Here is a 14,643-nt window from a genome sequence, read left to right on the forward strand (position 1 = left end):
AGACAATCACATTGTCTGATTTGGAAAGAATTTATTGGCAAATTATGGCGGAAAATAAGTATTTGGTCAATATCAAAAGTTCATCTCAATACTTTGTTATATATCCTTTGTTGGCAATGACAGAGGTCAAACATTTTCTGTAAGTCTTCACAAGGTTGTCACACACTGTTGCTGGTATGTTGGCCCATTCCTGCATGCAGATCTCCTCTAGAGCAGCGATGTTTTGGGGCTGTCGCTGGGCAACACAGACTTTCATCTCCCTCCAAAGGTTTTCTATGGGGTTGAGATCTGGAGACTGGCTAGGCCATTCCAGGACCTTGAAATGCTTCTTACAAAGCCACTCCTTCATTGCCCGGGTGGTGTGTTTGGGATCATTGTCATACTGAAAGACCCAGCCATGTTTCATCTTCAATGCCGTTGCTGATGGAAGGAGATTTGCACTCAAAATCTCACAATACATGGCCCCATTCATTCTTTCATGTACACGGATCAGTCGTCCTGTTCCCTTTGCAGAGAAACAACCCCAAAGCATGATGTTGCCACCGCCATGCTTCACAATAGGTATGGTGTTCTTTGGTTGCAACTCAGCATTCTCTCTCCTCCAAACACGACGAGTTGTGTTTCTACCAAACAGTTCTACTTTGGTTTCATCTGACCATATGACATTCTCCTAATCTGCTTCTGTATCATCCAAATGCTCTCTAGCATACTTCAGACGGGCCCAGACATGTACTGGCTTAAGCAGGGGGACACGTCTGGCACTGCAGGATCTGAGTCCCTGGCGGCGTAGTGTATTACTGATGGTAGCCTTTGTTACGTTGGTCCCAGCTCTCTGCAAGTCATTCACTAGGTCCTCCCGTGTGGTTCTGGGATATTTGTTCTCTGTTCTTGTGATCATTTTGACCCCACAGGGTGAGATCTTGCGTGGAGCCCCAGATCGAGGGAGATTATCAGTGGTCTTGTATGTCTTCCATTTTTAATTATTGCTCTCAGAGTTCATTTCTTCACACAAAGCTGCTTGCCTATTGCAGATTCAGTCTTCCCAGCCTGGTGCAGGTCTACAATTTTGTTTCTGGTGTCCTTTGACAGCTCTTTGGTCTTCACCATAGTGAAGTTTGGAGTGTGACTGTTTGAGGTTGTGGACAGGTGTCTTTTATACTGATAACAAGTTGAAACAGGTGCCATTAATACAGGTAATGAGTGGAGGACAGAGGAGCCTCTTAAAGAAGAAGATACAGGTCTGTGAGAGCCAGAAATCTTTCTTGTTTGTAGGTGACCAAATACTTATTTTCCACCATAATATGCAAGTAAATTCTTTCCAAATCAGACAATGTGATTGTCTGGATTTGTTTCCACATTTTGTCTCTCATAGTTGAGGTATACCTATGATTAAAATTACAGGCCTCTCTAATCTTCTTAAGTTCGAGAACTTGCACAATTGGTGGCTGACTAAAGACTTTTTTGCCCCACTGTATTGTATTAAGTGTACAAACCATTTTGTAATACACCTTACAAGGGGGATAGAATATCGCCTATCATACTCTTAGGTTATTAATGAGATCAAACAATATGATGATTGAGTAGTTAAGTAAGTGATGTCTAACTCATTGATCAGGAGAGTAAAATATTTTGATATAAGGAAATGTCTAAATAGGGAGTCACACTAAGAATAATGGGTAAAACCAAGTTAGCTTTATATTTCCTGAGGTAACTATATACCAAAAGATCCACAATCTGGACTGTGGGAGGCAGAGATATCTTAACTGCGAGTATGGCTGTGAAGATCATTAGACTATGTTTTTCCAGCAGAGATTATCATGGTATAGGAAAGAACTATAAACATTAATAATAGTGAACAGGGTTATTTCTTAACATTTTATAAAAAGAGCGTAAGAATTCAGTTTTCAACTTCAGGTCTGATAAATATTATAATGAAAAACATTCTATAAACATGACAGATTAAAGTAACCGTAATATGACTCAACACACTATAAAATTAAGTCCGACCCTCGTTTGTCTGTCACTGCCGCTGCGGCGGTGGTCAAAGCTATATTATAGAACCTGGGGTTGTTTACCCTTGTTCAGTAAGGTAGAGTTAGCTCAGTGTATTCCGGGCCAGAGGTCATTTTAAGCTAGCACAAAGGCACAAAATTATAACAGGTTGTATTACAGCGTATAAGAAACCTTAAACATTATACCTAGTTGATAAGATTATAGCATAACAATTAAGGAAAGATGTGGCAAGGTTCAACATATCAATTTGTGACCTGTTAAGTAACGTGGCTAATGCTGCAAAGAAGCATATCAGAATGTAAATGTTGTGATTAAAGTCAGTACTTTACCAGGATAGGTCCAATCTCCATTTGTCCACCACAACAGTAGCAGAGTAAGCAGAAGGAAGTGCTAAAAACGTCCAGGATTGTTGATTGGTGACCCATGTGGTGTAGTTGGGCCAAAAAAGTTCTAGACCAGGGGTCAGACAAATTGAAAAAGGGCTAAAAGAGAAAAAAAACCCTGGAAGAGGTGTTGGTTCAGGGGGGGTGGTACTTCTTCTCTCGTTGGTGCTTTATCCATTTTTCTTCTTTTAGGCAGAACTCTTTGCCACTGTGGTCTCTGTTCCAATGGACGTGAAGGTCCAGGCTCTGCAGGTGCAGGGGGAGAGAGGACATTAGCTTCAGTTGGAGAGTGAAACTGAATATTTAGGGATCTGGAGAGATTTTCGAGGTCTCCATAGTCTTTGTAAATAATTTGTGAGCCATTGTGGTTAATGATGAGGCTAAAAGGGAACCCACAACGGTACCTAATACCACGTTCTTGCAGAGTACTTGTGATAAACTTAACTTCCTTACGTCTTTGAATAGTTAAGGGGCTGAGGTCCTGATATATCTGGAGCGAGTGGCCTTGATATGATATAGATTGTCTTGTCCTGGCCACCTGCCAAATGGTTTCTTTAGTGGTGAAGCGTAAGAACCTGACAATTACGTCTCGTGGTGGCAATGGTGGCCTGGGAAGAGGGCGTAGAGCCCTATGGGCTCTATCAATGTCCTTGTTCAGTAGCGGTGGAGAAGTAGGGGAGAGGAGCTGAATGAGGCCTATTATATAGGTTTTACGTTGTTCCTGGGGTATACCTTCAGGAATGCCACGGAGTCTCAGGTTATTCCTGCAACCCCGGTTATCCAGGTCCTCTACTTTGTCTTGGAGTGACTGTACCATGGAGTCCTGGATTGAGATTTGCTGTGTATTGGTGCTGACAAGGTTGTTTAATGTTTCCTGACCCTCCTCCAAGTACTCCATTCGTGCCCCCATCTCGTTAAGGTCTCTCTTAAGGTCCCTCATCTCCTCTTTGATGAATGATTTTCATGACTCCAAATCTGTTTTAGATGGTAGGGAGGCAAGCTTCGCTTGGATAGCTTGTAGTGAGTCCTGGTGTGGATTTACTAGTTTTTCAGAGCATGGCGGGCCTAATGGGTCAGGTGCACCCCCTGACGCCATGGGAGCAGTATCAGCAGATTGAAAGAAGGAGGTCACCGATGGGGTCTGAGATGGGTTTCTCGTAGTTTTATCTGATTTTTGTCCCTTTTTAGGGGTCATTATGAACCTTTGTCTTTAGTTAGTGGGGCTTGGTCTGATATAGCCCAGTTGGAGCAGCAGAGGTACTGTGGGGGTAAGGCAGTTTGTATGTGATGTTAGGAGGTCAGGCTGTGAGCTTGTCGTGTTTATGAGCTAATGTTGCAGGAGTGGATCACTGCTCAAACCTTGGTTGCAGCTATATGGCTCAAGGATATGTCCGCCAAGTCACCGGTAGTCTTATTTAACTATATATCTTGACCCCGGGAATAATGTGTTCAGACTGGGCTGAGTGGTTATTAGGTAGTGGAGAAAAAATTTGAAAAGCTGTTACGTGCGTAAGGGAGATCTTCACCCCTGTCTAAGGCCGGTCGCGTGTGAATTGAAGTTAAGCCACGTGCACGGCATGCTGAGAGTGAGAGTAGTACAGGCCGGTGTGAAAGAAGGTGCCTCTCTGTGAGCCGGATGTTAGGTAATGAGCCCTCCAATCAGGACTTCTGCCTCCGCTATCTGTGTGATAGATGTCCCTGGCAGAGGCACTAAGGGAACTCCTCTCCTGCGAGTCGGCCGGTCTAAGATGGCGTCACCTCACAGGTATGCAGTGAAAGTCCGGCGGTCCCGGCGGTCCCGGCGGTCCGGCGGCCTCCGGCAACAGAAGAAGATCATTTTGGGCAGTAAACCTGACCTTAGCTGTCTGTGAGGGGATAATAGCACGGAAGGAGCCCCGGGAAGGGTTTAGTATATGGCTCAGTAGGACCACACCAGAGCCATTCCTGGGTATACTCAGCAGGTCATGCAGCTTCCTCGGGTCACTTGCAGCGAATCAGAGTGGTATTATTGACAACTTGTTAGAAAGTCATCCTCCAGATTTAATACTGCTCATAAACATTTATTTCCTGATCATTTATTCGGAGCTAAGAGTGAAGGCTGAAACAGAGCTCTTTTACTGTGCGGCCATGTTCCTGCACTGCTTGGCTCCGCCCCCCTATATTTAATGTTTTTAATAATTTTTATTATTTTTTCAAATATTTAATATGTAATATTTCAAAAATGCGCCTTAAGATTATTAAGTTTTCATGTTGGCTAACCAGACCACTTCAAGATCTAAATTGCAAAACCTGATGCTCAAAATGCATATTTTACATTCCTATGTTCTTCACATAGAAAACCATGTGCTTTTTATTATTAAACATATATTTCTAAATGTATCTGATATTGTTTATTTAAAATACATATCTATACCTATATATCTATAGGAATAGATATATATGTATATATATATATATATATATATATATATAATAAACAATAAATAGAACATATTTTTCTATGTGAGGAACATTGGAATGTGAAATATTAATAGTTTTTGCTTTCCTTTAACTTCTATGGGAAAAGTTAACGTGATCACAATATTTTTTTTGGTCTTGTCAGGTTTACACTCGTGCCAAAACATTTTTCTTTCAACTTGTAATACGAGCGCAACCCAACGCATGCAAAAAGCCTCTGTCTAGTGAAGTTAACACACGAGTGGGAGCACTAAATAGTGCTCCCACTCATAATCTAGCCCTTTGTATGGTATTCTGTCTGTACATTGGAATAAAAATAGAAGAAAGCCATAGTCAGCTGCTTTTAATACCTCAATGGAATGTCTAGTCCTCATAAATGCCAAGAAACCTTTTCAAGTCAAACTTAATGCAAATAAAAAACAAAATAAATTTACTACTTATGTCTAATATATTTGTCAGCATACTGGCTGTTCTCATGATGGCATCGACCTGTAAACCTTCACAGGAAGGCTTTTCACATTGTATCTTTTTTAAGTTGAAGGGACAGTTTACTCCAGAACTTTTATTGTTTAAAAAAATAGATAATCCCTTTATTACACATTCCCCAGTTTTGCATAACCAACACGTTATATTAATATACTTTTTACCTCTGTGATTAACTTGTATTTAAGCCGCTGCAGACTGCCCCCCCTGTCACATTACTTTTTTATTATCTATTGACTTGCATTTCAGACATTTAGTGCTAACTCTTAAACAACTCAACATGCGTGAGCACAATGTTATCCAAATAGCACACATGAACCTGCGCCCTCTAGCTATGAAAAACTGTCAAATGCATTCAGATAAGAGGTGGCCTTCAAGGGCTTAGAAATTAGCATATGAGCCTACCTAGGCTTAGCTTTCAGCTAAGAATACCAAGAGAACAAAGCAAATTTGATTATAAAAATTTGGAAAGTTGTTTAAAACTTGTCCTATCTGAATCATGAATGTTTAATTTTGACTAGACTGTCCATTTAAGTCCTAGTCTTTTATATTTATTATACTATTTATTTTAGTGAATTTGCCCCTTCCTTTTTTATTTTGCAATATATACTTTCTACCTCTATGCTTTGAGTTTTAGATTCCCTGTTTTATAATTCATAGATTCAAAGCACATAGTCATCAACTGCACCATGCTTTTAGTGCGGATAACCACCATGTTTTGTAATCCCTGTGGGGTTGTTTTTGGAGCTAATTGCTGCCCCTCATGTGCACTTATTGAGGCAGTACAATGTGTAGGAGGGTATCAGTATTGCTAAGGAAATCAGGGGGAATGCCAGTTACGTCAACATGCATGGGCATGGATATGTCCCAAAGCCATAGATTCCTCATGGGCATGGTTATGTCACAAAGCCATAGAGTCTCAGGTTGCTTCAAAGATCTTAAGGATAGAGTGTAAATATTCAAATGGCTCTTTCAAATAGCATTTTGGGAGTTAAAGTATAAGCAAAATAATAAAAAAAATAGAAATTAAGAGCTAGATTACAAGAGGCACTCTATTTAGCGATCTTGCTTAAGCGTAAACTTCACTTGAAGTAAACATTGGGTTGCGCACGTATTACAAGTTAAAAGAAAAAGTTTACACGTGAGCAAAATCTGACGCACGCTAACCAAAAGAACTTTGCGACATTGCAACTCTCTTTACGTTTTCTCCCCATAGAAGTCAATGGAGTGGCATGAAAAAAGAACACCTATCGCTCGCGTGCTAACCAAACAGAAGTTATTCATATTTCACATTCCAATGTTTTACACAATGTAATTTTTATTGTAAATACAGATTTCTAGTTATATATCTGTATATGCCTAACTTGTATATCTTTTCCTATAGATATATAGGTATAGTGCAAAAAGAAAAGAGAAACCACAATGGCACTACATATGTTGTTGCCAAAACACATCAGTATAAAAGTCCGATTTGTATAGTTTGATAATAGGACTGTGGCTAGATAATTTGTGAAGCTGGTGCTGTACACAAAAAGAGACTGTTAGCACAAAAACGAGTGGGCTACTGGGAGGTGTGAACTTATATAGCACTCAACAACATTTATCAAGAGAATGCAATATCATCAGTGTGGAGATTGCAACATGGTAAACATCCGGAGCGAAGGGATTAAAACTTAACTTTTATTGGTTCTACAAAATAAAATACAAATGGTGACATAAAAACACAAAGGTCTATTCTCCAATACTTCTATATAGTGTGGTAACTGTAGCCAAATGAGGGGTAAGTATGGTTTATAGTATGACCCAATGTATGGGATTGGCAATGTCAAATACACTGCTCGATTAATTGCACTTGTCAAAAAATCTGAAGTAGTAGGGTCACGCTGAGGGACATACACTTATTACTCATATTCCACTGTTAATGTTGAAAAATAATGCCCAATTAAGCTGAGGGTGGTGGATATATATATATATATATATACAGTATATATATATATATATATATATATATATATATGTAGAGGGGTAAATGTTTCCCAATTTTTACTGTTAGTGTGCCCAGAACAGTGGAGTTAAAAAAAACCCCGTCTGAAATAACCAGAGTATATCGGGCAATTACACAATATTAGGTTGTACCCAAATGTAGCATCTGAGACCTAATGTCATGGGGTTCATATGATAGTTCTATAATATTGAATGATTTCCCCTGACAGATAGGTATATAAGGCTGAGGTAATAGTACTGGCAGTACAACTCAAGAAAATACGCCTACTTCGTGATATAACACTATTTAATTATATTCCACTATGAATCTCTGGAAATAATAACAGGATATAGATATATATTTTTTGGCGTTCTATTTCTCAGTTCTTTTGTTAATCAGCCCAGTATGGACACACTTCCCAGTAGCCCACTGGTTTTTGTGATATATAGGTATAGATATATATTTTACATTAACATCATCAAATATAAATATATATACATATATGTTATGGGTAAAGTCAGATATATCTAGTAAATCCCCTTGTAAACCTCATTCCCCAAGGTTCTCTTGGGGTGAATGTCAGAGGAGCAACTCCTCAACCCCCCAGGTGGAGAAAAAAAAAAGTGTATATGGGGGGAATTATGGTACATCTTGATTTAGTGCTTGTTTTAGCAGTAAACGCGTCGGAGGCAGCTCCTGTGTGCTGAGGTTGTTCACCAGTTTGTATGGGCTTTGGGAATCCCCTTTTTTAATGATGTTTGAAATAAAACTTATTGGATTTTAACTTTTCAATTGCGGTACAGCCTGCAACTCCTTTTTCCTTTTGAATCTTTGCTTATTATTTGACAGAGTTTAGGATACGCTGTTTGGGAGTTTGCCATCAACTCTTCTCCCCTCCCCCTATCTATACAGATCACTGTGGCTGGATCCGGAACTCAATAAACTACCTTTTTGTATACCTTGCCCACCCGCTTGCCGTGGGACCGGTTTGGACTGTACTGTGACCGGTGATTGGGATCGATTCAAAGCAGAAGGTAAATACTGTGTTCCTACTTATATACATCATCTGTTATAAATTAGGCAGTCAGAGATTAACACATATACAATGTGGCTACTATACTGAACCATGAAGTGAGCCTCAGTTTAAACTGTCTATTGCCTATGGATATAAACACTTAACAGAATTAGGGGTAAGGAGTGGTTTGTTACAAACCCTAAGCTATATTTAAATCAATATACTCTTCTTGATTTAATGTGTGAGTGGTGAATTGTTCTAGTAATTAATATATATATATATATATATATATATATATATATATATACATACATACATACATACACACACACACACATACCTAAACGCCCTTATTTATATGAGGATAACTCCTTCTTCTTTTGACTATAGAGTGTAGAAAAAAAATACATAAAATAATAGCATAGTTTGAATCTACAGGGCCTGCTGAAAAAAAAAAATCAAGCTACAATATGAGTGGGGTCTTAAACATGAGCAGCATTTATAAACTTCAAAACAGTTCAGCACGGGGGTGGAAATGACTATTCAGTTAAAGGGTTAATATATGTGGCACATCTACCTTTCTGTTTTGCCTCTTAAAATGTGACAATAAATTATTTGACCTCAGTAAGTTTATAACATTTAATCAAACTTTTTCAGCAGAATGGCTTTCGTCCGTAATTGTGCCAGAAAGCACATTGTGCTATTACTAAGCAATGTTGCTTGACTTGTTACATTCAAACATAGGTGATTTATTCTGTGGCCACGTTTGCTATCTGTTATACATCACATGATCTATATGAATACATTCTAATTGAAGCCTCCAGTCAAAATACTAACATCCTAATCTACTTTCACATTTTTATTTCCAACACAGTCTTGTTAAAATGCAACATTGTAAGATCATAGACCAATTTCTGGCTCCTATTTGAATATAAGACATGCTCTGAGGAACTAAATGATTTTTGATGCATCTGATCCTGGAGAATGTTTTGTAGAACACAACATTAAAGGGACACTAAACACATATTTTTTCTTTCATGATTCAGAAAGAGCATGCAATTTTAAGCAACTTTCTAACTCCTATTATCAAATTTTCTTCGTTCTCTTGCTATCTTTATTTGAAAAAGAAGGCATCTAAGCTAAGGAGCCAGCCAATTTTTGGTTCAGACACTGGACAACACTTGTTTATTGGTGCTGTCCAATCAGCAAGGACAACCCAGGTTGTTCACCAAAAATGGGCCGGCATCTAAACTTACATTCTTGCTTTTCAAATAAAGATACCAAGGGAATGAAGAAAATTTGATAATAGGAGTAAATTAGAAAGTTGTTTAAAATTACATGCTCTATCTGAATCAGAAAAGAAAAAACATTGGGTTTAGTGTCCCTTTAAAATGTGGCATTAAATGTTTTTTGTTTTGTTTTTATCTCTCAATCGTCACTTTTCTAAGCTCTGATCAATGCAATTTCGCTACAGTTAGTTTTTTTCTTTCCTGGTGTGAGTGTGCCAATGCATTCTTCAAACAGTCATAAATTTATGTTCTTCTTTTGATCTTCCTTGTTTTATTTCTTAACTTTATTGTGTGCGCAAGATGTGGCCAACTCAGGGTTACATCAAGGTCAGCGAAGGAATTATGCTCCACTACTATATAGTGTCCCCTGCAGCCACACCCAAAGAGGCTTGCTCAAAGGTACATCCCCACCCAAAACAGCCTACTCAAAGATAAGATAAACATTGTAAAATCCAAAGAATTTAATTACTTTTGAAGAAATGTATGGGAAAACAATACTATGTTTTGTCGATTGCTTTATGACTTTTTTGAAAAGTCAACTATAATTAATCACTCATGTACTTGTTAGAAGTACTAGATATAATATCAAATCTATCATTTGAAACATATATTGCAAACGTAAAAATCCTAACTAGAATGAATATACAAACACGGTAAAACAGGTTTCAAAAACAATTTTACATTTAGAATCAAGAAATAAAAACAAACACAATGTTCAGTTCTATTAAACATTATATATTAAAGGAAATGTTCTAAAATGAGTTTTTACACACTAAATAAAATTTTATCCATGGAACCTCAAGCAGACAACAAATATTTGCTGAGTACATATTCTGCTTTTGTCTTGCACACCTTGTTGGGGCTTAAACTATACAACAAAACTATGTAAAGAAGTGAGATTATATTATTTTCAGAACACAATATAAAAAAAAATGCCATTGTGAAAATTGTGGAGCATCCTGCATGGCATGTTAGTACATAAACAAGTAATTTTAGTTTATTTTATGAGATAAGGAATAATCTTACATGAAAAAAATAACTGCCTGATGTATCATCTCATTTAAAGGGATATGAAACCGAAATTTTTACTTTAATGATTTAGATAGAGCATCCAATTTTAAGCAGTCGTATTTACTCCTATTATCAATTTGTCTTCATTATCTTATCTTTATTTGAAAAAGCAGAATTGTTAGCTTAAGAGACGGCCATTTTTTGTTCAGCACCCTGGTTAGCGCTTGTTGGTTGGTGGTTACATTTAGCTTACATTCCTGCTTTTTAAATAAAGATACCAAGAGAACGAAGAAAAATTGATAATAGGAGTAAATTAGAAAGTTGCTTAAAACGGAATGTTCTTCCTGATTCATGAAATAAAACAATTGGGGTTCATATCCCTTTAAGGGACACTAAAGTTAAAATTAAACTTGCATGATGCAATTAAAAAAACATAAACATTTCCAATTTATTTCCATTATCAAAATGTGTATTGTCCTCTTATATGCACACTTTCTGAGACACCCGGTCCTACTGAGCATGTGCAACAGTGCACAGAATCTACATATATGTGTTTATGATTGGATGATGGGTGTTATGTGATACAGGTGGCAGGGAAAAGAAACTGAAATTCATCAGAAATTGATTTAAGTCTCTGCTGCCTTTTGCCCAATATTATAACATCTATATATACTATTAAACATACTGTAAAAAATAGATATATTGTATGGATTATTTAGAGTATTTTACAGTATGTTTAGTATTTTTTAATAATATTTAAAAATATTTTATATTTCATGGTTCAATAACACGCCCTAAAATTGCTAACACCTAGATTTAGAGTTTTGTGGCCAAAGGGGTGCGTTAGCTACGCGTCTTTTTTTTCTAGCGCTGCTTCTAAACAACGCTGGTATTGAGAGTTCTCTGAATGGCTGCGTTAGGCTCCAAAAAGGGAGCGTACAGGCATATTTACCGCCACTTCAACTCTCAATACCAGCATTGCTTACGGTATCAGCTAGCTGGAAAAACGTGCTCGTGCACGATTCCCCCAAAGGAAACAATGGGGCAGTTTGGGCTGAAAAAAACCTAACACCTGCAAAAAAGCAGCGTTCAGCTCCTAACACAGCCCCATTGTTTCCTATGGGGAAACACTCTCTAAGTCTGCACCTACACCCTAACATGAACCCCGAGTCTAAACTCCCCAAACCTTACACTTATTAACCCCTAATCTGCTGCCCCTGCTAATAAAAAAATGTAACCCCTAATCTGCCGACCACACACCGCCACCACCTACATTATCCATATGAACCCCTAATCTGCTGCCCCTAACACCGCCGACCCCTATATTATATTTATTAACCCCTAATATGCCCCCCCAACGTCGCCGCTACCTAACTACACTTATTAACCCCTAATCTGCCGACCGGACCTCGCCGCTACTCTAATAAATGTATTAACCCCTAAAGCTAAGTCTAACCCTAACCCTAACACCCCCCTACGTTAAATATAATTTTAATCTAACAAAATAAATTAAATCTTATTAACTAAAGTATTCCTATTTAAAGCTAAATACTTACTTGTAAAATAAACCCTAATATAGCTACAATATAACGAATAATTATATTGTAGCTATTTTAGAATTTATATTTATTTTACAGGCAACTTTGTATTTATTTTAACTAGGTACAATAGTTATTAAATAGTTATTAACTATTTAATAGCTACCTAGTTAAAATAATTACAAAATTACCTGTAAAATAAATCCTAACCTAAGTTACAATTAAATCTAACACTACACTATCATTAAATTAATTAAATAAAATACCTACAATTAAATACAATTAAATAAACTAAACTAAATTACAAAAAAAACAACACTAAATTACAAAAAATAAAAAAAGATTACAAGAATTTTAAGCTAATTACACCTACTCTAAGCCCCCTAATAAAATAACAAAGCCCCCCAAAATAAAAAAATTTCCCTACCCTAATCTAAATTACAAAAGTTAACAGCTCTTTTACCAGCCTTTAAAAGGGCTTTTTGCGGGGCATGCCCCAAAGTAATCAGCTCTTTTGCCTGTAAAAAAAAAAACACAATACCACCCCCCAACATTAAAACCCACCACCCACATACCCCTACTCTAACCCAAACCCCCCTTAAATAAACCTAACACTAACCAACCGGGCCGAAGTCTTCATCCGATGGGGCAGAAGAGGACATCCAGACCGGCAGAAGTCTTCATCCTATCCGGGCAGAAGAGGACATCTGGACCGGCAGACATCTTCATCCAAGCGGCATCTTCTATCTTCATCCATCCGATGAGGAGCGGCTCCATCTTCAAGACCTCCGGCGCGGAAGAAAGAGCTGTTAACTTTTCTAATTTAGATTAGGGTAGGGAAATTGTTTTATTTTGGGGGGCTTTGTTATTTTATTAGGGGGCTTAGAGTAGGTGCAATTAGCTTAAAATTCTTGTAATCTTTTTTTATTTTTTGTAATTTAGTGGGGTTTTTTTTGTAATTTTGTTTAGTTTATTTAATTGTATTTAATTGTAGGTATTGGCTAGTAATTAATTTAATTAATTTAATGATAGTGTAGTGTTAGGTTTAATTGTAACTTAGGTTAGGATTTATTTTACAGGTAATTTTGTAATTATTTTAACTAGGTATCTATTAAATAGTTAATAACTATTTAATAACTTTTGTACCTAGTTAAAATAAATACAAAGTTGCCTGTAAAATAAATATAAATTCTAAAATAGCTACAATATAATTATTCGTTATATTGTAGCTATATTAGGGTTTATTTTACAAGTAAGTATTTAGCTTTAAATAGGAATACTTTAGTTAATAAGATTTAATTTATTTCGTTAGATTAAAATTATATTTAACTTAGGGGGGTGTTATGGTTAGGGTTAGACTTAGCTTTAGGGGTTAATACATTTATTAGAGTAGCGGCGAGGTCCGGTCGGCAGATTAGGGGTTAATAAGTGTAGTTAGGTAGCGGTGACGTTGGGGGGGCATATTAGGGGTTAATAAATATAATATAGCGGTCGGCGGTGTTAGGGGCAGCAGATTAGGGGTTCATATGGATAATGTAGGTGGTGGCGGTGTGTGGTCGGCAGATTAGGGGTTACATTTTTTTATTATAATGGTGGCGATGTGGGGGACCTTGGTTTAGGGGTACATCATTAGTTTATGGGTGTTAGTGTACTTTAGAGCACAGTAGTTAAGAGCTTTATAAACCGGCGTTAGCCCATAAACTACTGACTTTTTTCTGTGGCTGGAGTCTTGTCGGTAGAGGGTCTAATGCTCACTTCAGCCAAGACTCTAAATACCGGCGTTAGGAAGATCCCATTGAAAAGATAGGATACGCAATTGGCGTAAGGGGATCTGCGGTATGGAAAAGTCGCGGCTTGAAAGTGAGCGTTAGACCCTTTCCTGGCTGACTCTAAATACCAGTGGGCGGCCAAAAGCAGCGTTAGGACCCCTTAACGCTGCTTTTGACGGCTACCGCAGAACTCTAAATCTAGGCATACGTTTTTATGTGCGCTAACCCGACTCCATTCCTATGTTCTTCACATAGAAAATAATATACTTTTTATTATTAAAATAAAATAATAAAAATATTAATAAATAAATATATATTTATTTATATATATATATATATATATATATATATATATATATATATATATATATATATATATATATATATATATATGAAAGAAAAGAGAAAATGATAGAAAAGGTAGGGCGCAAATAATATAAATGTTTATAATATATATTAAATTGGCTATTATTCTGCAAAACAATAAATAGAAAGTCACTTGTAAGATCAGTCTAATATGTCCAATATCCTTATGGTAGATATATAGTTGCTGAACACTAATCCAATGCAATAAAATAAAATAGTAAGGAGACAGTAAATAGTTAGCCTATTTAGCTAGTAATACATAGTAAGTATTATAAAACACACAATACAATCTAAACACTTCGTACAAAACACATATCAAAAGTTTGTATAATATA

This window comes from Bombina bombina, chromosome 5 (genome assembly GCF_027579735.1).
Source record: "Bombina bombina isolate aBomBom1 chromosome 5, aBomBom1.pri, whole genome shotgun sequence".
Taxonomy (NCBI): domain Eukaryota; kingdom Metazoa; phylum Chordata; class Amphibia; order Anura; family Bombinatoridae; genus Bombina; species Bombina bombina.